General features: G+C 43.4%; 11 non-coding genes across 11 annotated transcripts; all 11 read left to right on the top strand.

Moving 5' to 3' along the window:
- The first annotated feature begins 655 nt into the window (after nucleotides 1-655).
- Nucleotides 656-846, top strand: LOC141183839 (U2 spliceosomal RNA). The gene has a single exon (XR_012258653.1). It is a non-coding gene; the product is annotated as a U2 spliceosomal RNA (small nuclear RNA).
- A 1,115-nt stretch (nucleotides 847-1,961) lies between these two features.
- LOC141183840 (U2 spliceosomal RNA) lies at nucleotides 1,962-2,152 on the top strand. The gene has a single exon (XR_012258654.1). It is a non-coding gene; the product is annotated as a U2 spliceosomal RNA (small nuclear RNA).
- Nucleotides 2,153-3,267: 1,115 nt separating this feature from the next.
- Nucleotides 3,268-3,458, top strand: LOC141183841 (U2 spliceosomal RNA). Its single transcript, XR_012258655.1, has one exon. It is a non-coding gene; the product is annotated as a U2 spliceosomal RNA (small nuclear RNA).
- Nucleotides 3,459-4,573: 1,115 nt separating this feature from the next.
- On the top strand, nucleotides 4,574-4,764 carry LOC141183842 (U2 spliceosomal RNA). The gene has a single exon (XR_012258656.1). It is a non-coding gene; the product is annotated as a U2 spliceosomal RNA (small nuclear RNA).
- A 1,112-nt stretch (nucleotides 4,765-5,876) lies between these two features.
- Nucleotides 5,877-6,067, top strand: LOC141183843 (U2 spliceosomal RNA). Its single transcript, XR_012258657.1, has one exon. It is a non-coding gene; the product is annotated as a U2 spliceosomal RNA (small nuclear RNA).
- A 6,191-nt stretch (nucleotides 6,068-12,258) lies between these two features.
- LOC141183363 (U2 spliceosomal RNA) lies at nucleotides 12,259-12,446 on the top strand. Its single transcript, XR_012258339.1, has one exon. It is a non-coding gene; the product is annotated as a U2 spliceosomal RNA (small nuclear RNA).
- Nucleotides 12,447-13,561: 1,115 nt separating this feature from the next.
- LOC141183845 (U2 spliceosomal RNA) lies at nucleotides 13,562-13,752 on the top strand. Its single transcript, XR_012258659.1, has one exon. It is a non-coding gene; the product is annotated as a U2 spliceosomal RNA (small nuclear RNA).
- A 1,115-nt stretch (nucleotides 13,753-14,867) lies between these two features.
- Nucleotides 14,868-15,058, top strand: LOC141183218 (U2 spliceosomal RNA). Its single transcript, XR_012258216.1, has one exon. It is a non-coding gene; the product is annotated as a U2 spliceosomal RNA (small nuclear RNA).
- Nucleotides 15,059-16,173: 1,115 nt separating this feature from the next.
- LOC141183846 (U2 spliceosomal RNA) lies at nucleotides 16,174-16,364 on the top strand. Its single transcript, XR_012258660.1, has one exon. It is a non-coding gene; the product is annotated as a U2 spliceosomal RNA (small nuclear RNA).
- A 6,070-nt stretch (nucleotides 16,365-22,434) lies between these two features.
- Nucleotides 22,435-22,630, top strand: LOC141183430 (U2 spliceosomal RNA). The gene has a single exon (XR_012258387.1). It is a non-coding gene; the product is annotated as a U2 spliceosomal RNA (small nuclear RNA).
- A 2,439-nt stretch (nucleotides 22,631-25,069) lies between these two features.
- Nucleotides 25,070-25,262, top strand: LOC141183401 (U2 spliceosomal RNA). Its single transcript, XR_012258367.1, has one exon. It is a non-coding gene; the product is annotated as a U2 spliceosomal RNA (small nuclear RNA).
- Nucleotides 25,263-25,787: the final 525 nt, after the last annotated feature.

Below are 25,787 nucleotides of genomic sequence, written 5' to 3' on the forward strand. Positions count from 1 at the left end.
TTTGGTTTGCTACAATGCCTTTTCTGAAACGTTGTCTCCTTCTGCTGGAACACTGACTTCTTTCATTTAATGCCTGCAGACTATAAAAGAGAACCCAACCCAAAAAGTTTGGTTGATTAGTCTGTGGCATTCTGTTAAACTGTTGCTTATGGCGGTCTCTGTGAGCTTCTCAGCGACATTCAGCCAGCCAGGTATCCTGCCTGCAGTAGATGGAATGTGGCAATGGAACGCTGGCTGCGCGTGTCATAATAGGCTCTGAGCCTTTATATACCTGTGCACAGCAGCAGCCACCTTCAGTCTGCTGCTGGACAGCCAGCAGCAGCAGCAGCAGGAGAGGTATGTAATCAGGAGCCCTCCTGCTAAGGGTAGACAGCTGCTCGTTCCACCCCACCCCCCGCCTTAATTGGTTCTCCTCCCTTCCAACGGTGTTGAGGCGGGTGGGAACAGCAGGGGGTGAAGGTGCTGTGTTTAAAGAGGTGGAGTTATGCAGATCTAAAACGCGTGGATTGCAGCAGCAGCAAGCCGAAAAGTGCAGGCATGTAAGGGATCTAGAGGTTGACAACATGTCTTCTTAACGGGAGTCCAGGAGCTCATCTCCACAAATGGACTTTTCAGGATCCTTGGGTGGCTCCGTAGTTTGAAACCAATTCTGGTTATCGCTTCTCGGCCTTTTGGCTAAGATCAAGTGTAGTATCTGTTCTTATCAGTTTAATATCTGATACGTCCCCTATCTGGGGACCATATATTAAATGGATTTTTAGAACAGGGAGATGGAAAAAGAGCTTGCTCTGTCCACTCCACGCATTGACCTGGTATTGCAGTATCTCCAGGACCGGTGCACCCCTTCTTTAATGCAGTTTCTAAAATCAGAAAGAATTGAATTCAATGTTTTTTGTTCATTTTGCTTGTTTGTCGGATTTTGGGATGGACTCTTTGGCTTTGCTTTTCTTCTCCTCATTGGATTTTTCATGTTCAAAGTTGCAGAAGCCAGATTACAAGCTCATTTTGGTTCAACTTCAGCAACTGTGCATTGCATTGCCATGTAATGTGATGCAATGCTATCTTTCTAGCTCTCCCTTTTTACTTCCTTTTGGATAAACAGACATATTAGGCAAGCATTTTGGAGCTTTCACCTAAATAACTACAGGTGGTGAGATAAGCTGCACAATATAATTGACCTTTCAGTATATTGTTGCACACACACCATCTATTTAGCAAATGCCCTTGTTATCAACAGCAGCCTTTTAAACTCACCTGAGCTAACAGGTATGTGCGCTGGTTACTCTGCTGCGCTTAAAATTTCTTTTTTGGTTTGCTACAATGCCTTTTCTGAAACGTTGTCTCCTTCTGCTGGAACACTGACTTCTTTCATTTAATGCCTGCAGACTATAAAAGAGAACCCAACCCAAAAAGTTTGGTTGATTAGTCTGTGGCATTCTGTTAAACTGTTGCTTATGGCGGTCTCTGTGAGCTTCTCAGCGACATTCAGCCAGCCAGGTATCCTGCCTGCAGTAGATGGAATGTGGCAATGGAACGCTGGCTGCGCGTGTCATAATAGGCTCTGAGCCTTTATATACCTGTGCACAGCAGCAGCCACCTTCAGTCTGCTGCTGGACAGCCAGCAGCAGCAGCAGCAGGAGAGGTATGTAATCAGGAGCCCTCCTGCTAAGGGTAGACAGCTGCTCGTTCCACCCCACCCCCCGCCTTAATTGGTTCTCCTCCCTTCCAACGGTGTTGAGGCGGGTGGGAACAGCAGGGGGTGAAGGTGCTGTGTTTAAAGAGGTGGAGTTATGCAGATCTAAAACGCGTGGATTGCAGCAGCAGCAAGCCGAAAAGTGCAGGCATGTAAGGGATCTAGAGGTTGACAACATGTCTTCTTAACGGGAGTCCAGGAGCTCATCTCCACAAATGGACTTTTCAGGATCCTTGGGTGGCTCCGTAGTTTGAAACCAATTCTGGTTATCGCTTCTCGGCCTTTTGGCTAAGATCAAGTGTAGTATCTGTTCTTATCAGTTTAATATCTGATACGTCCCCTATCTGGGGACCATATATTAAATGGATTTTTAGAACAGGGAGATGGAAAAAGAGCTTGCTCTGTCCACTCCACGCATTGACCTGGTATTGCAGTATCTCCAGGACCGGTGCACCCCTTCTTTAATGCAGTTTCTAAAATCAGAAAGAATTGAATTCAATGTTTTTTGTTCATTTTGCTTGTTTGTCGGATTTTGGGATGGACTCTTTGGCTTTGCTTTTCTTCTCCTCATTGGATTTTTCATGTTCAAAGTTGCAGAAGCCAGATTACAAGCTCATTTTGGTTCAACTTCAGCAACTGTGCATTGCATTGCCATGTAATGTGATGCAATGCTATCTTTCTAGCTCTCCCTTTTTACTTCCTTTTGGATAAACAGACATATTAGGCAAGCATTTTGGAGCTTTCACCTAAATAACTACAGGTGGTGAGATAAGCTGCACAATATAATTGACCTTTCAGTATATTGTTGCACACACACCATCTATTTAGCAAATGCCCTTGTTATCAACAGCAGCCTTTTAAACTCACCTGAGCTAACAGGTATGTGCGCTGGTTACTCTGCTGCGCTTAAAATTTCTTTTTTGGTTTGCTACAATGCCTTTTCTGAAACGTTGTCTCCTTCTGCTGGAACACTGACTTCTTTCATTTAATGCCTGCAGACTATAAAAGAGAACCCAACCCAAAAAGTTTGGTTGATTAGTCTGTGGCATTCTGTTAAACTGTTGCTTATGGCGGTCTCTGTGAGCTTCTCAGCGACATTCAGCCAGCCAGGTATCCTGCCTGCAGTAGATGGAATGTGGCAATGGAACGCTGGCTGCGCGTGTCATAATAGGCTCTGAGCCTTTATATACCTGTGCACAGCAGCAGCCACCTTCAGTCTGCTGCTGGACAGCCAGCAGCAGCAGCAGCAGGAGAGGTATGTAATCAGGAGCCCTCCTGCTAAGGGTAGACAGCTGCTCGTTCCACCCCACCCCCCGCCTTAATTGGTTCTCCTCCCTTCCAACGGTGTTGAGGCGGGTGGGAACAGCAGGGGGTGAAGGTGCTGTGTTTAAAGAGGTGGAGTTATGCAGATCTAAAACGCGTGGATTGCAGCAGCAGCAAGCCGAAAAGTGCAGGCATGTAAGGGATCTAGAGGTTGACAACATGTCTTCTTAACGGGAGTCCAGGAGCTCATCTCCACAAATGGACTTTTCAGGATCCTTGGGTGGCTCCGTAGTTTGAAACCAATTCTGGTTATCGCTTCTCGGCCTTTTGGCTAAGATCAAGTGTAGTATCTGTTCTTATCAGTTTAATATCTGATACGTCCCCTATCTGGGGACCATATATTAAATGGATTTTTAGAACAGGGAGATGGAAAAAGAGCTTGCTCTGTCCACTCCACGCATTGACCTGGTATTGCAGTATCTCCAGGACCGGTGCACCCCTTCTTTAATGCAGTTTCTAAAATCAGAAAGAATTGAATTCAATGTTTTTTGTTCATTTTGCTTGTTTGTCGGATTTTGGGATGGACTCTTTGGCTTTGCTTTTCTTCTCCTCATTGGATTTTTCATGTTCAAAGTTGCAGAAGCCAGATTACAAGCTCATTTTGGTTCAACTTCAGCAACTGTGCATTGCATTGCCATGTAATGTGGTGCAATGCTATCTTTCTAGCTCTCCCTTTTTACTTCCTTTTGGATAAACAGACATATTAGGCAAGCATTTTGGAGCTTTCACCTAAATAACTACAGGTGGTGAGATAAGCTGCACAATATAATTGACCTTTCAGTATATTGTTGCACACACACCATCTATTTAGCAAATGCCCTTGTTATCAACAGCAGCCTTTTAAACTCACCTGAGCTAACAGGTATGTGCGCTGGTTACTCTGCTGCGCTTAAAATTTCTTTTTTGGTTTGCTACAATGCCTTTTCTGAAACGTTGTCTCCTTCTGCTGGAACACTGACTTCTTTCATTTAATGCCTGCAGACTATAAAAGAGAACCCAACCCAAAAAGTTTGGTTGATTAGTCTGTGGCATTCTGTTAAACTGTTGCTTATGGCGGTCTCTGTGAGCTTCTCAGCGACATTCAGCCAGCCAGGTATCCTGCCTGCAGTAGATGGAATGTGGCAATGGAACGCTGGCTGCGCGTGTCATAATAGGCTCTGAGCCTTTATATACCTGTGCACAGCAGCAGCCACCTTCAGTCTGCTGCTGGACAGCCAGCAGCAGCAGCAGCAGGAGAGGTATGTAATCAGGAGCCCTCCTGCTAAGGGTAGACAGCTGCTAGTTCCACCCCACCCCCCGCCTTAATTGGTTCTCCTCCCTTCCAACGGTGTTGAGGCGGGTGGGAACAGCAGGGGGTGAAGGTGCTGTGTTTAAAGAGGTGGAGTTATGCAGATCTAAAACGCGTGGATTGCAGCAGCAGCAAGCCGAAAAGTGCAGGCATGTAAGGGATCTAGAGGTTGACAACATGTCTTCTTAACGGGAGTCCAGGAGCTCATCTCCACAAATGGACTTTTCAGGATCCTTGGGTGGCTCCGTAGTTTGAAACCAATTCTGGTTATCGCTTCTCGGCCTTTTGGCTAAGATCAAGTGTAGTATCTGTTCTTATCAGTTTAATATCTGATACGTCCCCTATCTGGGGACCATATATTAAATGGATTTTTAGAACAGGGAGATGGAAAAAGAGCTTGCTCTGTCCACTCCACGCATTGACCTGGTATTGCAGTATCTCCAGGACCGGTGCACCCCTTCTTTAATGCAGTTTCTAAAATCAGAAAGAATTGAATTCAATGTTTTTTGTTCATTTTGCTTGTTTGTCGGATTTTGGGATGGACTCTTTGGCTTTGCTTTTCTTCTCCTCATTGGATTTTTCATGTTCAAAGTTGCAGAAGCCAGATTACAAGCTCATTTTGGTTCAACTTCAGCAACTGTGCATTGCATTGCCATGTAATGTGATGCAATGCTATCTTTCTAGCTCTCCCTTTTTACTTCCTTTTGGATAAACAGACATATTAGGCAAGCATTTTGGAGCTTTCACCTAAATAACTACAGGTGGTGAGATAAGCTGCACAATATAATTGACCTTTCAGTATATTGTTGCACACACACCATCTATTTAGCAAATGCCCTTGTTATCAACAGCAGCCTTTTAAACTCACCTGAGCTAACAGGTATGTGCGCTGGTTACTCTGCTGCGCTTAAAATTTCTTTTTTGGTTTGCTACAATGCCTTTTCTGAAACGTTGTCTCCTTCTGCTGGAACACTGACTTCTTTCATTTAATGCCTGCAGACTATAAAAGAGAACCCAACCCAAAAAGTTTGGTTGATTAGTCTGTGGCATTCTGTTAAACTGTTGCTTATGGCGGTCTCTGTGAGCTTCTCAGCGACATTCAGCCAGCCAGGTATCCTGCCTGCAGTAGATGGAATGTGGCAATGGAACGCTGGCTGCGCGTGTCATAATAGGCTCTGAGCCTTTATATACCTGTGCACAGCAGCAGCCACCTTCAGTCTGCTGCTGGACAGCCAGCAGCAGCAGCAGGAGAGGTATGTAATCAGGAGCCCTCCTGCTAAGGGTAGACAGCTGCTCGTTCCACCCCACCCCCCGCCTTAATTGGTTCTCCTCCCTTCCAACGGTGTTGAGGCGGGTGGGAACAGCAGGGGGTGAAGGTGCTGTGTTTAAAGAGGTGGAGTTATGCAGATCTAAAACGCGTGGATTGCAGCAGCAGCAAGCCGAAAAGTGCAGGCATGTAAGGGATCTAGAGGTTGACAACATGTCTTCTTAACGGGAGTCCAGGAGCTCATCTCCACAAATGGACTTTTCAGGATCCTTGGGTGGCTCCGTAGTTTGAAACCAATTCTGGTTATCGCTTCTCGGCCTTTTGGCTAAGATCAAGTGTAGTATCTGTTCTTATCAGTTTAATATCTGATACGTCCCCTATCTGGGGACCATATATTAAATGGATTTTTAGAACAGGGAGATGGAAAAAGAGCTTGCTCTGTCCACTCCACGCATTGACCTGGTATTGCAGTATCTCCAGGACCGGTGCACCCCTTCTTTAATGCAGTTTCTAAAATCAGAAAGAATTGAATTCAATGTTTTTTGTTCATTTTGCTTGTTTGTCGGATTTTGGGATGGACTCTTTGGCTTTGCTTTTCTTCTCCTCATTGGATTTTTCATGTTCAAAGTTGCAGAAGCCAGATTACAAGCTCATTTTGGTTCAACTTCAGCAACTGTGCATTGCATTGCCATGTAATGTGATGCAATGCTATCTTTCTAGCTCTCCCTTTTTACTTCCTTTTGGATAAACAGACATATTAGGCAAGCATTTTGGAGCTTTCACCTAAATAACTACAGGTGGTGAGATAAGCTGCACAATATAATTGACCTTTCAGTATATTGTTGCACACACACCATCTATTTAGCAAATGCCCTTGTTATCAACAGCAGCCTTTTAAACTCACCTGAGCTAACAGGTATGTGCGCTGGTTACTCTGCTGCGCTTAAAATTTCTTTTTTGGTTTGCTACAATGCCTTTTCTGAAACGTTGTCTCCTTCTGCTGGAACACTGACTTCTTTCATTTAATGCCTGCAGACTATAAAAGAGAACCCAACCCAAAAAGTTTGGTTGATTAGTCTGTGGCATTCTGTTAAACTGTTGCTTATGGCGGTCTCTGTGAGCTTCTCAGCGACATTCAGCCAGCCAGGTATCCTGCCTGCAGTAGATGGAATGTGGCAATGGAACGCTGGCTGCGCGTGTCATAATAGGCTCTGAGCCTTTATTTACCTGTGCACAGCAGCAGCCACCTTCAGTCTGCTGCTGGACAGCCAGCAGCAGCAGCAGCAGGAGAGGTATGTAATCAGGAGCCCTCCTGCTAAGGGTAGACAGCTGCTCGTTCCACCCCACCCCCCGCCTTAATTGGTTCTCCTCCCTTCCAACGGTGTTGAGGCGGGTGGGAACAGCAGGGGGTGAAGGTGCTGTGTTTAAAGAGGTGGAGTTATGCAGATCTAAAACGCGTGGATTGCAGCAGCAGCAAGCCGAAAAGTGCAGGCATGTAAGGGATCTAGAGGTTGACAACATGTCTTCTTAACGGGAGTCCAGGAGCTCATCTCCACAAATGGACTTTTCAGGATCCTTGGGTGGCTCCGTAGTTTGAAACCAATTCTGGTTATCGCTTCTCGGCCTTTTTGCTCAGATCTGTAATGGGTCTAGTCATTTGGCTGTCTGTGCGTTAACTCTTGGCCCTGTGGCATCGCCATTTTATGGCTTAAGCCACTTGCTGCTATAAGGAGTTGGCCAGTAGACACGACTAGCGATAATGGGACGCATTCGATACGCTGGGCCCGGTGAGGCTCGAGTGAAGTTTGGAATCCAGATTGATGTGGAAGAAGGCAAAGAAGGAATCTTTACCCTCAGCTTCGTGGTGAAGGAGATTTTGTTTGGACTCCTTGAAGTGAAGAAGGAAGAAATCTTGTGCCTCCAGCAATTCAAAAGCAAGTATAATCTTGTATTTACTTCTATGGCTGTTTGCAACAATTTCTATGATTGTTTGAAAAAGAATCTGGACAATCAATATTTGGATGGGCTGACTTTTGTCATCTTGTATTGCTCCAAAGAGGTACCTCTGACTGTTTTCATGTACAACCCACATGTGGACTTGGCTTTGATTTATGCCTTTCTAAATAGGCACTGCTATATTACCAAGGTGGCAGTAAAAGTCATGAATGAGGAGGAACTATGGACCGGTAAATATCGTTTCATGGTCAAGTTCCGGGAAAGTCCTGATGAACCAGGGGGTATACATTATCCTCCATCAAATTTTTCCATTGGGAGTGAGCGGGGTTACCTGTTCTTCCCCAATGCGCCCAGGTTTTGTCGTCATTGTAGGAGGTATGGCCATACTCAGGAAGCATGCGACATCAGACAGATTATTTGCAGGAAGTGCAATGAGGTGGGTCATTCTTCCAATAATTGCAAAAATGAAATAGTCTGTAATCTCTGCGGAGAGAAGGGGCATGTCTTCAGAGACTGTATATTCCATCCTGGTTCATATGCGGGGGCAGCGGGAAGGGGAAGGAGAAGAAATGAATCTCCTGCACCCACAGCTACAACTCCGACTGCTCCAACTCCGACTGCTCCGATATCTACTCTGGCTTTCCTGGATGAGGAGGAGGCTCGGGTTGCTTTTCCAGAACTGGTTCGTGTGAATGTAAGAGGAAATATGGAGCTGGCACCTGAGCCACCGGTGCAGAGGGCCGCGTCTGTGGCTTCAGATGTCAGTGAGTCTGAGACGATAACTGATGATCGTATAGGCATGGAAGTGGCCCCGGTGGAGGATCTGGAGGCTGAAATTCCAGACATGATGGTTACATTGCAGGGGGAAGAGGAGTCTGATCTGACCAGAACACCGCATGTGGCCTGGAGCGATGTCGTTTCTGACCTTGAGGAGGAGGGAGGTCAGGGGGACTTTGACCCCCAGCGGCGGGATTATAGTTCAGATGAAGATGGAGGCGCTTCAGTGAAGAAAAAGAAGAAAACTGAACCATCCTTTTCCCCTTTAAGTGACTGCAGTGTGAGTCCAGCCCGGGTGTACCCTACTGCATCCGATCCCCAAGATGTGTCTTTTTTGGGGGAAGGCACAAACTACGATATCTGCACGTCCAGCGTCCTACCCCCAGAAGGGTTAGGATGATGTACAGGTGGGCATGTTGTCGTGACCTGCCACATCAAATTAATAGATGGGTGCCCAAGTTGCTCTCAGCATCTTGTCGCTAAATGTTAGGCTGATTAAATCTGAGTCGAGAAGAGTGGCAATTTTGGACTACTTGAGCAACTTGGATGCGGACGTATACTGTGTCCAGGAGTGTGGGATCTCCGATCCCTTAAGTGAAAATGCATGGCCTTTAGGTCAAAGTGTGTGGTCTGGTTCTGTATGTAATAAAAATTGTGGGGTAGGTGTTTTGGTGAAGGGTTATAGTGTTAAGATAGAAAGTTACATGGTGGTGGAGGCGGGGAGGTGTGTAATATGTGAGTTAAATTGTAGGGGGTGGAGGGTTAGGGTGGTAAATATGTATGCACCAATAGATAAAGGGGAGAGGCTGGAAATTTTTGAGAAATTATGTTTTTTTTTATCTGGCAAAATGCCAATAATTTTTGTTGGAGATTTCAATTGTGTGACGGAGGGGGATAAGATGGATGTTACAGGTAAAAGACTCAAGAGTCTTGTGGCGGATTTTTCCTTACAGGATGCTGCGGAAGTTTTTTTAGGTAATCCACCTCCTGCGACCTATAAGGCCGACAGGGGAGGCATAGAGTCTAGAATAGACCGTATCTTCTTTTCTTCACAAAATGTTATTTGTAGGAATTTCCAGCAGGAAGATGTTCCCTTCTCTGACCATGTGTGTTTGAGGGCACGTCTAGAAGGTAAGATTTCCTTTGTATATGGTGGTGGCGTGTGGAAACTTAATGTGCGTTTGCTGGAAGATAATAGGATCATGCGTGATTTTAGGCGAATGTATGTTAGGTGGAGGGATAAAAAAAGTGATTTCAGGAATGTGCTTGAGTGGTGGGACTGGATGAAGAGTGAGATTGTTTTTTTCTTTAGAAAAAGGGGCAGGAGGAAAGCAGCAATGAATAGAGCAAAATTTAATGATTTAAGCTCTAGACTGGAGTGGCTGAGGAAGTTAAGGATGATTGGAGTGGATGTGGATGTTTTGATGTGTCAAGTGAAAGAAGAGATTAAGAAATATATTGAGGGTAAAGGGAAAGAAATTATTTACCGTTCTAAGATTGAACATTTGGAGAAAAATGAGAAATGCACAAGGTTTTTTTTCAAAAAAGTTTTTGGGAAGAAAGTAGATATGGATGAGGTGGTGAATGGCGATGGGGTGTGTGTGAGTGGGAAGGATGTGATGCAGGAGGTGGTGTTGTTTTATAAGGAGTTGTATGGGGAAAAATGGGTTGATGATAGGATGTTGACTGATGCTTTGGGGTGTTTAGAAGGTTGTTTGGGTGAGGATGAACGTGAAATATTGGATGATGTAATTGTGTTGGATGAAGTTAAAAAAGTGGTGATGTCTGCGAGTAAGAATAAAACACCTGGGAAGGATGGACTGCCCGTGGAGTTATATGTTAAGGAATGGGACACGATGGGAAATGACTTATTGGAGGTGTGCCAGTATATGTTCACGGAGAATATGTTGAGTGAATCTATGAGAGATGGGGTGGTGGTTTTGGTTCATAAGAAAGGTGATAAAAAGGATTTGGGGAATTGGAGGCCAATCACCCTTTTGAATGCAGACTATAAGGTGTTTAGTAAATTGTTGGCTAGCCGGATGCGGGAAGTGATTGGCGGTGTGGTGGATGAAGATCAAGTGTGTGCAGTGCCTGGGAGAAGTATGACTGAAAATTTGGTGTTGTTGCGTGATGTGATTGGGGATTGTATGAGTCGTAAGCAGAAATGTTTGTTGTTTTCGGTTGATTTTGAAAAAGCTTTTGACCGTGTGTCACATAGTTTATGTTTAAGGTTTTGTCTAAGATGGGTTATTCCAGGAATTTTGTAAACTGTGTTAGGAGTTTGTATTGTAATGTTTCAAGTGAATTTTTGGTGAATGGGTGGTTGAGTGAGAAAGTGAGAATTAAATCAGGAGTGCGTCAGGGGTGCCCTATGTCCCCTTTTTTGTTTATTAGTGTGATTGAAGTGTTGATGTGTATGGTTAGGAAGGATAAGGTTATGAGAGGTGTGATGATTCCTGGGAGTAATGGAAAGGATGTGAGAATTCTAGGTTACATGGATGATGTAGTGATTGTGAGTGGGAATATGGCTGCGATGAGTAGGGCAAGGTTGATATTAAGTTTGTTTTGTAGTGTCTCAGCTTTTAAGGTCAATTGGACTAAGAGTTCCTTTAAATGTTTTGGTGAGAGGAATGTACGGATGGATGGTGTGAGGTGTGAGGATGGTGCAATAAAGGTGCTTGGGATTAAGTTTAATGATGATTTGAAAGGAAATGAGAGTTGGGAAGATTGTGGGGTGAGAGTGGTGCGCAAGTTGAATTTTTGGCGAATGAGAGAACTAACTCTGACTGGGAAAGTTCTGATTATTAAGGCGGTTATTTTGCCTATTTTGTTGTTTGTTGCGAATGTATATCCTGCTGCTTTTAAGAAAATTAGGAAAACTGAGAAATTCATCTTTAATTTTCTTTGGGGAAGTCGCATGGAGAAATTGAAACGGGAATATGTCTATAAGTTATGTGTAAATGGTGGTTTGGATTTTCCAAATATTGATTTCTTTTTAGGGATTAGTTACGTGAAAATGGTGGTGGTGGTTCTAGGGAAAAGTAATAAGTGTGCTTATATGATGAAGTATTCGGCTGGATGGATGCTTTATGGCTTAAAGTGGGTCAAAAGGGATGCTAGAGTGCCTGTTGCTTTTAAGTGTCCTGTATGGTATGGTTGTGTTGAGAAATTTGTAAGGAAGTATGATTTGTTGTCCGTTAACATGAGTGATTTTAGGCAAAAGAAGAAAGTCATTAGGATGGTGCGTGAGCGTGAGGTGGTATGTAATATCAATGGGTTGAGAGGGGAGGAAGTAACCGAGATGTGGAGAAAATTAAGTATAGATGGTGTGACTAACAGACAGAGAGATATCGCTTGGATGATATTGCATGACATTTTGCCTGTTAGAGATGTGCAAAAGAAGAGGGATTTAGTTAAATCTGAGGTATGCCCGAGGGATGGATGTGGTTTGAGAGAGCATGTTAGACATATGGTATGGGATTGTGATTTTGCATATGATGTATGGAAGGGTATAGGGGGACTTTGCAAGGAATTGGTGGGTGTAAAGTATGTTAATTGGAAACTTGCTATGTTTGGGATGGGTGCATGTAGTAGAATTAAGGATAGGATTTTATGGTTGTTGGTGGTGTGTGTAATTGAAAGTTTGTGGGATGCGAGGAATTTGTTAGTTTTTAAAAGGAAGAAAATGTCAGTTAATGAATGTTTGAGATTGATTCTGTCACGTATGTATGTAATATACCTCTGGGATCAGGAACGTGGAAGTATTATAGATGCTGAAGGGATCTGGAAGTTTAAAAAGTGGAGGTTTTTGGTAAAGTTTAATTAGTAGTGTATAATGTACCTGATGATAAGGTTTGGTTTTATTTTTGATTATATACCAAGTGTGATGAAAGGCTAAGTGTCAATGAAAGGCTTTTGTAAGTCGATTTGATTGAGCTTATGCTCCGGCCTATCTGATTTGGTTAAAAAAAAAAAAAAAAAAAAAATCTGTTCTTATCAGTTTAATATCTGATACGTCCCCTATCTGGGGACCATATATTAAATGGATTTTTAGAACAGGGAGATGGAAAAAGAGCTTGCTCTGTCCACTCCACGCATTGACCTGGTATTGCAGTATCTCCAGGACCGGTGCACCCCTTCTTTAATGCAGTTTCTAAAATCAGAAAGAATTGAATTCAATGTTTTTTGTTCATTTTGCTTGTTTGTCGGATTTTGGGATGGACTCTTTGGCTTTGCTTTTCTTCTCCTCATTGGATTTTTCATGTTCAAAGTTGCAGAAGCCAGATTACAAGCTCATTTTGGTTCAACTTCAGCAACTGTGCATTGCATTGCCATGTAATGTGATGCAATGCTATCTTTCTAGCTCTCCCTTTTTACTTCCTTTTGGATAAACAGACATATTAGGCAAGCATTTTGGAGCTTTCACCTAAATAACTACAGGTGGTGAGATAAGCTGCACAATATAATTGACCTTTCAGTATATTGTTGCACACACACCATCTATTTAGCAAATGCCCTTGTTATCAACAGCAGCCTTTTAAACTCACCTGAGCTAACAGGTATGTGCGCTGGTTACTCTGCTGCGCTTAAAATTTCTTTTTTGGTTTGCTACAATGCCTTTTCTGAAACGTTGTCTCCTTCTGCTGGAACACTGACTTCTTTCATTTAATGCCTGCAGACTATAAAAGAGAACCCAACCCAAAAAGTTTGGTTGATTAGTCTGTGGCATTCTGTTAAACTGTTGCTTATGGCGGTCTCTGTGAGCTTCTCAGCGACATTCAGCCAGCCAGGTATCCTGCCTGCAGTAGATGGAATGTGGCAATGGAACGCTGGCTGCGCGTGTCATAATAGGCTCTGAGCCTTTATATACCTGTGCACAGCAGCAGCCACCTTCAGTCTGCTGCTGGACAGCCAGCAGCAGCAGCAGCAGGAGAGGTATGTAATCAGGAGCCCTCCTGCTAAGGGTAGACAGCTGCTCGTTCCACCCCACCCCCCGCCTTAATTGGTTCTCCTCCCTTCCAACGGTGTTGAGGCGGGTGGGAACAGCAGGGGGTGAAGGTGCTGTGTTTAAAGAGGTGGAGTTATGCAGATCTAAAACGCGTGGATTGCAGCAGCAGCAAGCCGAAAAGTGCAGGCATGTAAGGGATCTAGAGGTTGACAACATGTCTTCTTAACGGGAGTCCAGGAGCTCATCTCCACAAATGGACTTTTCAGGATCCTTGGGTGGCTCCGTAGTTTGAAACCAATTCTGGTTATCGCTTCTCGGCCTTTTGGCTAAGATCAAGTGTAGTATCTGTTCTTATCAGTTTAATATCTGATACGTCCCCTATCTGGGGACCATATATTAAATGGATTTTTAGAACAGGGAGATGGAAAAAGAGCTTGCTCTGTCCACTCCACGCATTGACCTGGTATTGCAGTATCTCCAGGACCGGTGCACCCCTTCTTTAATGCAGTTTCTAAAATCAGAAAGAATTGAATTCAATGTTTTTTGTTCATTTTGCTTGTTTGTCGGATTTTGGGATGGACTCTTTGGCTTTGCTTTTCTTCTCCTCATTGGATTTTTCATGTTCAAAGTTGCAGAAGCCAGATTACAAGCTCATTTTGGTTCAACTTCAGCAACTGTGCATTGCATTGCCATGTAATGTGATGCAATGCTATCTTTCTAGCTCTCCCTTTTTACTTCCTTTTGGATAAACAGACATATTAGGCAAGCATTTTGGAGCTTTCACCTAAATAACTACAGGTGGTGAGATAAGCTGCACAATATAATTGACCTTTCAGTATATTGTTGCACACACACCATCTATTTAGCAAATGCCCTTGTTATCAACAGCAGCCTTTTAAACTCACCTGAGCTAACAGGTATGTGCGCTGGTTACTCTGCTGCGCTTAAAATTTCTTTTTTGGTTTGCTACAATGCCTTTTCTGAAACGTTGTCTCCTTCTGCTGGAACACTGACTTCTTTCATTTAATGCCTGCAGACTATAAAAGAGAACCCAACCCAAAAAGTTTGGTTGATTAGTCTGTGGCATTCTGTTAAACTGTTGCTTATGGCGGTCTCTGTGAGCTTCTCAGCGACATTCAGCCAGCCAGGTATCCTGCCTGCAGTAGATGGAATGTGGCAATGGAACGCTGGCTGCGCGTGTCATAATAGGCTCTGAGCCTTTATATACCTGTGCACAGCAGCAGCCACCTTCAGTCTGCTGCTGGACAGCCAGCAGCAGCAGCAGCAGGAGAGGTATGTAATCAGGAGCCCTCCTGCTAAGGGTAGACAGCTGCTCGTTCCACCCCACCCCCCGCCTTAATTGGTTCTCCTCCCTTCCAACGGTGTTGAGGCGGGTGGGAACAGCAGGGGGTGAAGGTGCTGTGTTTAAAGAGGTGGAGTTATGCAGATCTAAAACGCGTGGATTGCAGCAGCAGCAAGCCGAAAAGTGCAGGCATGTAAGGGATCTAGAGGTTGACAACATGTCTTCTTAACGGGAGTCCAGGAGCTCATCTCCACAAATTGACTTTTCAGGATCCTTGGGTGGCTCCGTAGTTTGAAACCAATTCTGGTTATCGCTTCTCGGCCTTTTGGCTAAGATCAAGTGTAGTATCTGTTCTTATCAGTTTAATATCTGATACGTCCCCTATCTGGGGACCATATATTAAATGGATTTTTAGAACAGGTAGATGGAAAAAGAGCTTGCTCTGTCCACTCCACGCATTGACCTGGTATTGCAGTATCTCCAGGACCGGTGCACCCCTTCTTTAATGCAGTTTCTAAAATCAGAAAGAATTGAATTCAATGTTTTTTGTTCATTTTGCTTGTTTGTCGGATTTTGGGATGGACTCTTTGGCTTTGCTTTTCTTCTCCTCATTGGATTTTTCATGTTCAAAGTTGCAGAAGCCAGATTACAAGCTCATTTTGGTTCAACTTCAGCAACTGTGCATTGCATTGCCATGTAATGTGATGCAATGCTATCTTTCTAGCTCTCCCTTTTTACTTCCTTTTGGATAAACAGACATATTAGGCAAGCATTTTGGAGCTTTCACCTAAATAACTACAGGTGGTGAGATAAGCTGCACAATATAATTGACCTTTCAGTATATTGTTGCACACACACCATCTATTTAGCAAATGCCCTTGTTATCAACAGCAGCCTTTTAAACTCACCTGAGCTAACAGGTATGTGCGCTGGTTACTCTGCTGCGCTTAAAATTTCTTTTTTGGTTTGCTACAATGCCTTTTCTGAAACGTTGTCTCCTTCTGCTGGAACACTGACTTCTTTCATTTAATGCCTGCAGACTATAAAAGAGAACCCAACCCAAAAAGTTTGGTTGATTAGTCTGTGGCATTCTGTTAAACTGTTGCTTATGGCGGTCTCTGTGAGCTTCTCAGCGACATTCAGCCAGCCAGGTATCCTGCCTGCAGTAGATGGAATGTGGCAATGGAACGCTGGCTGCGCGTGTCATAATAGGCTCTGAGCCTTTATATACCTGTGCACAGCAGCAGCCACCTTCAGTCTGCTGCTGGACAGCCAGCAGCAGCAGCAGCAGGAGAGGTATGTAATCAGGAGCCCTCCTGCTAAGGGTAGACAGCTGCTCGTTCCACCCCACCCCCCGCCTTAATTGGTTCTCCTCCCTTCCAACGGTGTTGAGGCGGGTGGGAACAGCAGGGGGTGAAGGTGCTGTGTTTAAAGAGGTGGAGTTATGCAGATCTAAAACGCGTGGATTGCAGCAGCAGCAAGCCGAAAAGTGCAGGCATGTAAGGGATCTAGAGGTTGACAACATGTCTTCTTAACGGGAGTCCAGGAGCTCATCTCCACAAATGGACTTTTCAGGATCCTTGGGTGGCTCCGTAGTTTGAAACCAATTCTGGTTATCGCTTCTCGGCCTTTTGGCTAAGATCAAGTGTAGTATCTGTTCTTATCAGTTTAATATCTGATACGTCCCCTATCTGGGGACCATATATTAAATGGATTTTTAGAACAGGGAGATGGAAAAAGAGCTTGCTCTGTCCACTCCACGCATTGACCTGGTATTGCAGTATCTCCAGGACCGGTGCACCCCTTCTTTAATGCAGTTTCTAAAATCAGAAAGAATTGAATTCAATGTTTTTTGTTCATTTTGCTTGTTTGTCGGATTTTGGGATGGACTCTTTGGCTTTGCTTTTCTTCTCCTCATTGGATTTTTCATGTTCAAAGTTGCAGAAGCCAGATTACAAGCTCATTTTGGTTCAACTTCAGCAACTGTGCATTGCATTGCCATGTAATGTGATGCAATGCTATCTTTCTAGCTCTCCCTTTTTACTTCCTTTTGGATAAACAGACATATTAGGCAAGCATTTTGGAGCTTTCACCTAAATAACTACAGGTGGTGAGATAAGCTGCACAATATAATTGACCTTTCAGTATATTGTTGCACACACACCATCTATTTAGCAAATGCCCTTGTTATCAACAGCAGCCTTTTAAACTCACCTGAGCTAACAGGTATGTGCGCTGGTTACTCTGCTGCGCTTAAAATTTCTTTTTTGGTTTGCTACAATGCCTTTTCTGAAACGTTGTCTCCTTCTGCTGGAACACTGACTTCTTTCATTTAATGCCTGCAGACTATAAAAGAGAACCCAACCCAAAAAGTTTGGTTGATTAGTCTGTGGCATTCTGTTAAACTGTTGCTTATGGCGGTCTCTGTGAGCTTCTCAGCGACATTCAGCCAGCCAGGTATCCTGCCTGCAGTAGATGGAATGTGGCAATGGAACGCTGGCTGCGCGTGTCATAATAGGCTCTGAGCCTTTATATACCTGTGCACAGCAGCAGCCACCTTCAGTCTGCTGCTGGACAGCCAGCAGCAGCAGCAGCAGGAGAGGTATGTAATCAGGAGCCCTCCTGCTAAGGGTAGACAGCTGCTCGTTCCACCCCACCCCCCGCCTTAATTGGTTCTCCTCCCTTCCAACGGTGTTGAGGCGGGCGGGAACAGCAGGGGGTGAAGGTGCTGTGTTTAAAGAGGTGGAGTTATGCAGATCTAAAACGCGTGGATTGCAGCAGCAGCAAGCCGAAAAGTGCAGGCATGTAAGGGATCTAGAGGTTGACAACATGTCTTCTTAACGGGAGTCCAGGAGCTCATCTCCACAAATGGACTTTTCAGGATCCTTGGGTGGCTCCGTAGTTTGAAACCAATTCTGGTTATCGCTTCTCGGCCTTTTGGCAAGATCAGTGGTGGTTTTCTGCTGCTGGTGTTGTTTGGAGGGCAGTTGTGACTGGGGTTCCCCCTTGTGGGGCCCTAGTGTGCGATTGAGCGGCGATTGTGTTTATCTGCTGTAAAAATGGTGGAGAAAACACGTGGATTAGAGGACTCGGTCCGTCTGAAGGTGGCTGCAGGTCATGAAGGAGAAATCGGTTTGGACCAAGTTTGCGTTGATGTCTTGAAGAACATTAATGGCTTGAAGGTAACGGATGTATTGGCACTGCAGGATTTTCAGAAACAAGGAATTTATGATATCACTTTTGTTTCTTTGAGTATTTGCCAGAGAGTCTACATGGAGTTGGTACGAATGAAGGAAGAAAAGGAATTGAAATGCCTAGAGTTTATTGCACTGGAACCTCTGTTCCAGCAGACATATAAGTATGTGGTTGTGCACATGTATAACCCTAAAGTTCCGGATGAGACTGTTTCCAATTTTTTAGCTCGGTATTGTAGTGAGGTTAAATTTTTGGGAAGAATGAAGAACAAATACAATTATCTAAATGGCAAGAGGAGATATGTTGTAAAACTGAGACCGGATGATAGAGCTATTGGGGGTGCCAAGAGCATTCCTGCACAGTTTTCTATCGGAGGAGAAAGGGGATTTTGTTTTTATAATGGACAGATGGAATATTGTAGGAAGTGTCATGAGTTTGGACATGTTCAGAAAGATTGTCCAGTGCAAGGTGATTTTTGTAGAGGTTGTGGGAAATCTGGGCATGTTGCAAGTGGTTGCCCAATGAATAAGGTGTGTGATTTGTGTGGACATGCAGATCACCTTGCAAGGAAATGTAGATTGTGGGCTCAGATTCCTAGGTCACAGGTGGACGCTGAAGAGAGGCAGAAGAAGACTCGGCAGGAAAGTGGGGAGGAGGGCGAAGGCTCAGACTCAGAGGGGGAAAGCCAAAAACAAGATGGTGGTAGGGGAAGAGACCATGCGGTGCCCAAGATGGAGGAAAAGGGGCGGAGCCAGAAGAAAGTTGGTTTGAGGGAGGGGCTGGAAGTAATAAACAAAGTAGCTGATGTGCATGGCCCGGGTGATGGGATGGATTTGTCTAATATGGCGGAGTCAGTGAATCCTGTTTTGGGAAGAGATGGGGGTGAGGAAATGGAGGTTTTGGAGGAGGAGGATTCTGATTCGGATGGAACTATAACCCCTCAGCAGCGTGATAGGGTTAACAGTGATTGGAGTGAAAATGAGGAGGAAGATGATGGCAAGGAGGAGAGTTATGCCTCCGTGATTAAAAGAAGTAAGGTGGAGGGGTGTTGGTCTGGGGGGCAGGAAGATCCAGTCTCCCTAAGACCAGGTTATTCTAACAGGGACTCGAGTTCTGAGTCGCCTGATATACGTAGAAAAGTGGGTGGCAGGAGTGGGTTTTCTCCTGGTTCATGATGGATCGGGTATGGTGGAGATTTTTTCCTGTTGTTATGATGGCGTTGTGTGTTGCTTCTCTGAATGTACGAGGGATTGGTTCTGCTTGTAGGAGAGCAGGGATACTGGAGTACATTGAGAGTGTGAATGCAGATATTGTCTGTCTGCAGGAATGTGTAATTAAATCTGCCCCGCATGAGAGTGAGTGGAATAAGGGGCAATCTTTTTGGTCCCCATGCTCAGAAAACAGGAATGAAGGGGTGGGCATTTTACTGTGTAATTCCAGTCTAAAGGTTTTAGAGTTTAAAGTAATCATACCTGGGAGATGTTTGTTTTTATTAGTGGATTTTTTAGGTCAGCGGATACGGGTTTTTAATGTTTATGCCCCTGCTGATAAACAAGCAAGAGTTGGGTTTTTGGAGTCTCTAAAGTTGTTTTTACCAGGCAGAGACTTCACTATAGTGGCTGGAGATTTTAATTGTGTCAGATCCGCAAAAGATCGTAAGAGCTCTACGGAAGGTAGGACTGATGTTACGTCTAATATTTTAAATCAGATTGTGCAGGATTTACGCTACACGGATGCTGGTCTGATGGTTGGGCCAAGTGATAAGTTCACATACATATCAGATAGTGGACGTAGTGTTTCCCGAATTGACTATGTTTTTATGTCTGAAGGGATTAAGGTGGCCAAGTGCAACCACGTGATGACGACTTTTTCTGACCACAAGATGATAGTGGTAGATCTGTGTATAGCTGAGTCCCTGGCTTTTGGAAAGGGACTCTGGAAGCTGAACGTAAGCCTGCTGGAAGAGGAGAGTGTTAAGGTTGGTTTTAATAAAGTGTTTTTGTCTTGTGTGTCTGAACAGCACCTTTTTAAAGATTTGCTAGAGTGGTGGGACTGGGCTAAAGAGAAATTTGCATGTTATTTTAAAGGGGTGTGTTTTAGGAGAGCGAAAGCCAAAAGGGATCATGATGCTGCTGTTATTTCAAAATTGGAAGTACTCCATAAGTTTAAGAGAGCGGGGATGGAGGTGGATAAAGAGATTGCAGATTTGAAGGACGAACTGAAGAAGATACTTATTGAAAAAGGGAAGACTATTATGTTTAAGGCAAAAATAAAGCACATGGAGGAAAATGAGCAATGTTCGAGATACTTTTTTAAAAAATGTTTTAAACCTAAAGGGGTTTTTAAGTCTGTTTTTTCTCCTGCAGGGGAGGTATCTGGGGATGAGATGATTGGCAGTATTCTTTCCTTTTATGAAACACTCTTCTCTAACGATAGTAGAGCCAGTGATGCGGAAATTAATGATTATTGCAAAGTATTAACTAATAATATTCCTGAGGAGAAAATTGGGTTTTTAAGTGAGGAGGTTGGGAAAGATGAAATTAGACGGGCAGTGGATGGCTTGGCGAAAGGCAAGACGCCAGGCTGTGATGGTCTTCCTGCTGAATTTTATGTTAGATTTTGGGATATTATAGGTGTGGAGTTTTCCCGGGTGGTGCAATATGGTTTTACTCATGGGATTTTATCGGTTTCTATGCGTAGGGGGATTGTTACGCTGATTCATAAGAAAGGGGACATGAGGGATATTAAAAATTGGAGGCCCATAACATTGTTAAACAGTGATTACAAAATTATTTCTAAAATTGTGGCTGGTAGACTGGCAGATGTGATAGGTGATATGGTGGGGGAGTATCAGGCATGTGCAGTGCCTGGTAGGAAAATTTCAGATAATTTGCTGCTTCTAAGAGACTTAATTTATCAGGCTAATTTGAATAAGAATGCTCTTTTGTTACAGTCGGTGGACCTGGAGAAAGCCTTTGATAAAATATCACATAGATTTTTGTTCTCTGCTTTAAGTCACCTTGGTGTTCCGGATAAATTATTGATGGTCATTAAGAGTTTTTATTGTGGGGTCAGTAGCCAGATTTTAGTTAATGGGCATGTGAGTTCCAGTTTTAATATTTTATCGGGAGTTAGGCAGGGTTGTCCCCTGTCACCAATTCTTTTTATCTGTGTGGTGGAGGCCCTTTTAAAAAGTGTGCAAGTTGACAAGTGTGTGGCTGGTGTTTTTATTCCTGGGGGATCCGGGGGTCCAGTCAAGTCTTTAAGTTATATGGATGATATTGTTTTTACTTGTGGTTCACAGGCGGATCTCAATAGAGTGAATTTGCACGTAAGGATTTTTTGTTGTGTGGCTGGTATGGCGGTGAATTGGGGAAAGTGCCAGCTTTGTAACTTTGGGAGGCAGGTTGAGGTTAACGTGGCAGGAGTGGAGAGTAGGGAGGAAATTGAGGTTCTTGGTGTCATCTTTGAGAAGGAACTGAAAGGGAAAAGCAGCCTGAAGATTCTAGAAGACAAAATGGATCAGAAGTTGAACTTTTGGAAACTAAGGAACCTGTCGCTGAGAGGGAAAGTGCTGGTAATCAAGTCTGTGATTCTCCCGCTTCTGCTGTACACTGCTTTGATTTTCCCACCTGCTGTGCTTTGGACAAAGAGAGTGACAAGGAAACTGTTTGTGTTTTTTTGGGGATCCAAAATGGAGAAACTAAGAAGAGGAATGGTTATGTGTTCTGTGGAAAATGGGGGTTGTGATTTTCCTAACATTGACTTATTTTTAAGAATGCATTATTTTTTGAACATTTATAAATTATCCCAGTGCAATAACAGGACTGCGGACATGTGCAAATATTTAGCAGGACGGCTTTTCCAGAAATGGAGCTGGTGTGAGAAGGATTTAAGAAAACCAGTTTCGTTTGTGATACCGTTTTTTTATGTGGTGCTTAGGTCCTTCTATGATCAAAATGGGATAAGCTCCATGGTTAGACCGGACAAAAAACTGATTGTCTCAGGTATTAAGAAGAAGGAGATGTTATGTGATGTGCCGTTTTGTAATAATGCACAGTCTGGACAGGTGTGGAAGCTTTTTTTCATGCGTGGAATCAGCAACAGACAGAAGGATGTAACCTGGATGGCGTTGCATGGATGCTTGCCAACAAGGGCTTTTTTGAATGACCGGGGGATAAAGGTTCAAGAACTATGTCCTAGGGAAGGTTGCAATAAGGTGGAAACAATACAGCATATTTTTTGGGACTGTTTTTTTGCTAAAAAAGTTTTTACCTTGTTGTCACGTATGTTTGTTGCTTTAGTTGGTTTTCATTGTTTCGATTTTGAAAGGATTTTATTAGGTCAAGATTTTAAGTACTCACAAAGGAAGCGGGCAAGCTGGATTATTTTTGTCATATATAAAGAGGTTTTATGGGACGTTCGGAATTTGGTGATTTTTAAAAAGATTGTTTTTTCCCCCATGGAATGCAGAAAGATTTTTCTTGCTAGACTGTTTTATGCCTATTTATTGGATAAAAAGAAGTATGGTGAGACAGCAGCAGAAGCACTCTGGAACTTTTCACATTGGACTTCTTACAGTAAGTAACAGTTAATTGCAGGGTTGTGTTTTTTGGGATTTTGTTTTTGTTTTTCCGAATGATGATTTGAGAACCCGTTATGTGAATATGCGCTATGATGCATAAATTAATGTGGGTCTTAATCTGAGGAAAAAAAAAAAAAAATCTGTTCTTATCAGTTTAATATCTGATACGTCCCCTATCTGGGGACCATATATTAAATGGATTTTTAGAACAGGGAGATGGAAAAAGAGCTTGCTCTGTCCACTCCACGCATTGACCTGGTATTGCAGTATCTCCAGGACCGGTGCACCCCTTCTTTAATGCAGTTTCTAAAATCAGAAAGAATTGAATTCAATGTTTTTTGTTCATTTTGCTTGTTTGTCGGATTTTGGGATGGACTCTTTGGCTTTGCTTTTCTTCTCCTCATTGGATTTTTCATGTTCAAAGTTGCAGAAGCCAGATTACAAGCTCATTTTGGTTCAACTTCAGCAACTGTGCATTGCATTGCCATGTAATGTGATGCAATGCTATCTTTCTAGCTCTCCCTTTTTACTTCCTTTTGGATAAACAGACATATTAGGCAAGCATTTTGGAGCTTTCACCTAAATAACTACAGGTGGTGAGATAAGCTGCACAATATAATTGACCTTTAAGTATATTGTTGCACACACACCATTGATTTAGCAAATGCCCTTGTTATCAACAGCAGCCTTTTAAACTCACCTGAGCTAACAGGTATGTGCGCTGGTTACTCTGCTGCGCTTAAAATTTCTTTTTTGGTTTGCTACAATGCCTTTTCTGAAACGTTGTCTCCTTCTGCTGGAACACTGACTTCTTTCATTTAATGCCTGCAGACTATAAAAGAGAACCCAACCCAAAAAGTTTGGTTGATTAGTCTGTGGCATTCTGTTAAACTGTTGCTTATGGCGGTCTCTGTGAGCTTCTCAGCGACATTCAGCCAGCCAGGTATCCTGCCTGCAGTAGATGGAATGTGGCAATGGAACGCTGGCTGCGCGTGTCATAATAGGCTCTGAGCCTTTATATACCTGTGCACAGCAGCAGCCACCTTCAGTCTGCTGCTGGACAGCCAGCAGCAGCAGCAGCAGGAGAGGTATGTAATCAGGAGCCCTCCTGCTAAGGGTAGACAGCTGCTCGTTCCACCCCACCCCCCGCCTTAATTGGTTCTCCTCCCTTCCAACGGTGTTGAGGCGGGTGGGAACAGCAGGGGGTGAAGGTGCTGTGTTTAAAGAGGTGGAGTTATGCAGATCTAAAACGCGTGGATTGCAGCAGCAGCAAGCCGAAAAGTGCAGGCATGTAAGGGATCTAGAGGTTGACAACATGTCTTCTTAACGGGAGTCCAGGAGCTCATCTCCACAAATGGACATTTTTCAGGATCCTTGGGTGGCTCCGTAGTTTGAAACCAATTCTGGTTATCGCTTCTCGGCCTTTTGGCTAAGATCAAGTGCAGTGATCTAGCGGTTGCTGCCTTGGTCTTGACTGGGAGGTGCTTGGGGTACCCGGCTCCTTGGCCTAGGGGGATCGCTACACGCTTCGGTGGAGCTAAACCCCCCTGCTGCTATTAGGGAGTCGGATTAGTCCCTGGGCAACGAGAGGCGATCACCTTGTCACCACACATAGCTGTGGGGGGTAACTGTCGCCACACATAGCTGTGGTGGCAACATTTGGAGGATTAAAAGGAAAAACGGAAGGAAAACGGATTGTTGAGATGGAGTTTTGGAAAAAGAAGAGATGCTTACGTTTTTTTGTGAAACGGGAGACGGAAGAAACTTTTTTGGAAGAAAAATGGATTCTGGAAATTTTGAGGAAACATGAAGTTTTGGAGAAGGATATCTACTGTATGCAAGAAATAAAGCAAGGTAAAGTTTGTGATGTGACTCTAGTTTCTGAGGAAAAGTGCATTCATTTTTTCAAATGCTTGAGTGAAGAGGATTCTGGGAAAATTGGAGTAAGTGCATCATTCATGGGGAAACCGAAGAGTGTGATAATTTACATGGACAATCCGTTTGTGGAAATAGAGGAGATAATGGTTTTTTTGGAATCTAAATGTAAGATGGTAAAGTTTCAGAAATTATACAGGAACAAAGTTGGTATTTGGAACGGAAAGAGACGTTTTTGGTGTGGACAACAGGAGAAGAAAATTTGCATAATGGGAGGATTATGGTAAACGGGAGTTCTGGGTATTGTTACATGGAAAGCAGCAAAGGAACTTTTGAAAAGAACTTTGGAGGACAAAAGGAAGATATTGGTGATAAAATGAAGAAGGAAGTTGATGCGATAATTATAGAGGAGAATAAGCAGGGAAAAGAAGTTGAAAGTTTAAAGGTGAAGAAAAAGGTAACGGTACAGGAAAATTGTGGATCAAGGAAAGTATCTGATGAAAAGAAAGAAGTAAAAGAGGAAAAGGGTAAAGTTTTGGAGAAGGTGGTGACTTTCAGAGATGATGAGGAAGAGTATGATTGGGAACAGATGCGGTTAGAGCATGAGGAGGAAGAAAAGAAGTTAAGGGGTTTTGTTGGGAGGAAAGTAAAAGGGAAAAAGGGGATATTTAGTTTGGGAAACCGGGTGAAGTAATGTCAGTTGTGATTTGTTTGGAAACTGTTGAAACTGTAAAGGAATTGTTATGTTTAACTTTATATATATTAATTCAAATGAAAAAATATAAATATAATATCCAAACACGATGATGGAACTAAAATCTTGAGTTTAGTGATATATGATTTAAGATTATAAAACTTAATTTCTGAGTGTTTGGAAAAAAAAAAAAAAAAAAAAATCTGTTCTTATCAGTTTAATATCTGATACGTCCCCTATCTGGGGACCATATATTAAATGGATTTTTAGAACAGGGAGATGGAAAAAGAGCTTGCTCTGTCCACTCCACGCATTGACCTGGTATTGCAGTATCTCCAGGACCGGTGCACCCCTTCTTTAATGCAGTTTCTAAAATCAGAAAGAATTGAATTCAATGTTTTTTGTTCATTTTGCTTGTTTGTCGGATTTTGGGATGGACTCTTTGGCTTTGCTTTTCTTCTCCTCATTGGATTTTTCATGTTCAAAGTTGCAGAAGCCAGATTACAAGCTCATTTTGGTTCAACTTCAGCAACTGTGCATTGCATTGCCATGTAATGTGATGCAATGCTATCTTTCTAGCTCTCCCTTTTTACTTCCTTTTGGATAACCAGACATATTAGGCAAGCATTTTGGAGCTTTCACCTAAATAACTACAGGTGGTGAGATAAGCTGCACAATATAATTGACCTTTCAGTATATTGTTGCACACACACCATCTATTTAGCAAATGCCCTTGTTATCAACAGCAGCCTTTTAAACTCACCTGAGCTAACAGGTATGTGCGCTGGTTACTCTGCTGCGCTTAAAATTTCTTTTTTGGTTTGCTACAATGCCTTTTCTGAAACGTTGTCTCCTTCTGCTGGAACACTGACTTCTTTCA

Source organism: Phyllobates terribilis, unplaced genomic scaffold, assembly GCF_046119375.1.
Source record: "Phyllobates terribilis strain yellow unplaced genomic scaffold, ASM4611937v1 Scaffold_38__1_contigs__length_12584779, whole genome shotgun sequence".
NCBI lineage: Eukaryota > Metazoa > Chordata > Amphibia > Anura > Dendrobatidae > Phyllobates > Phyllobates terribilis.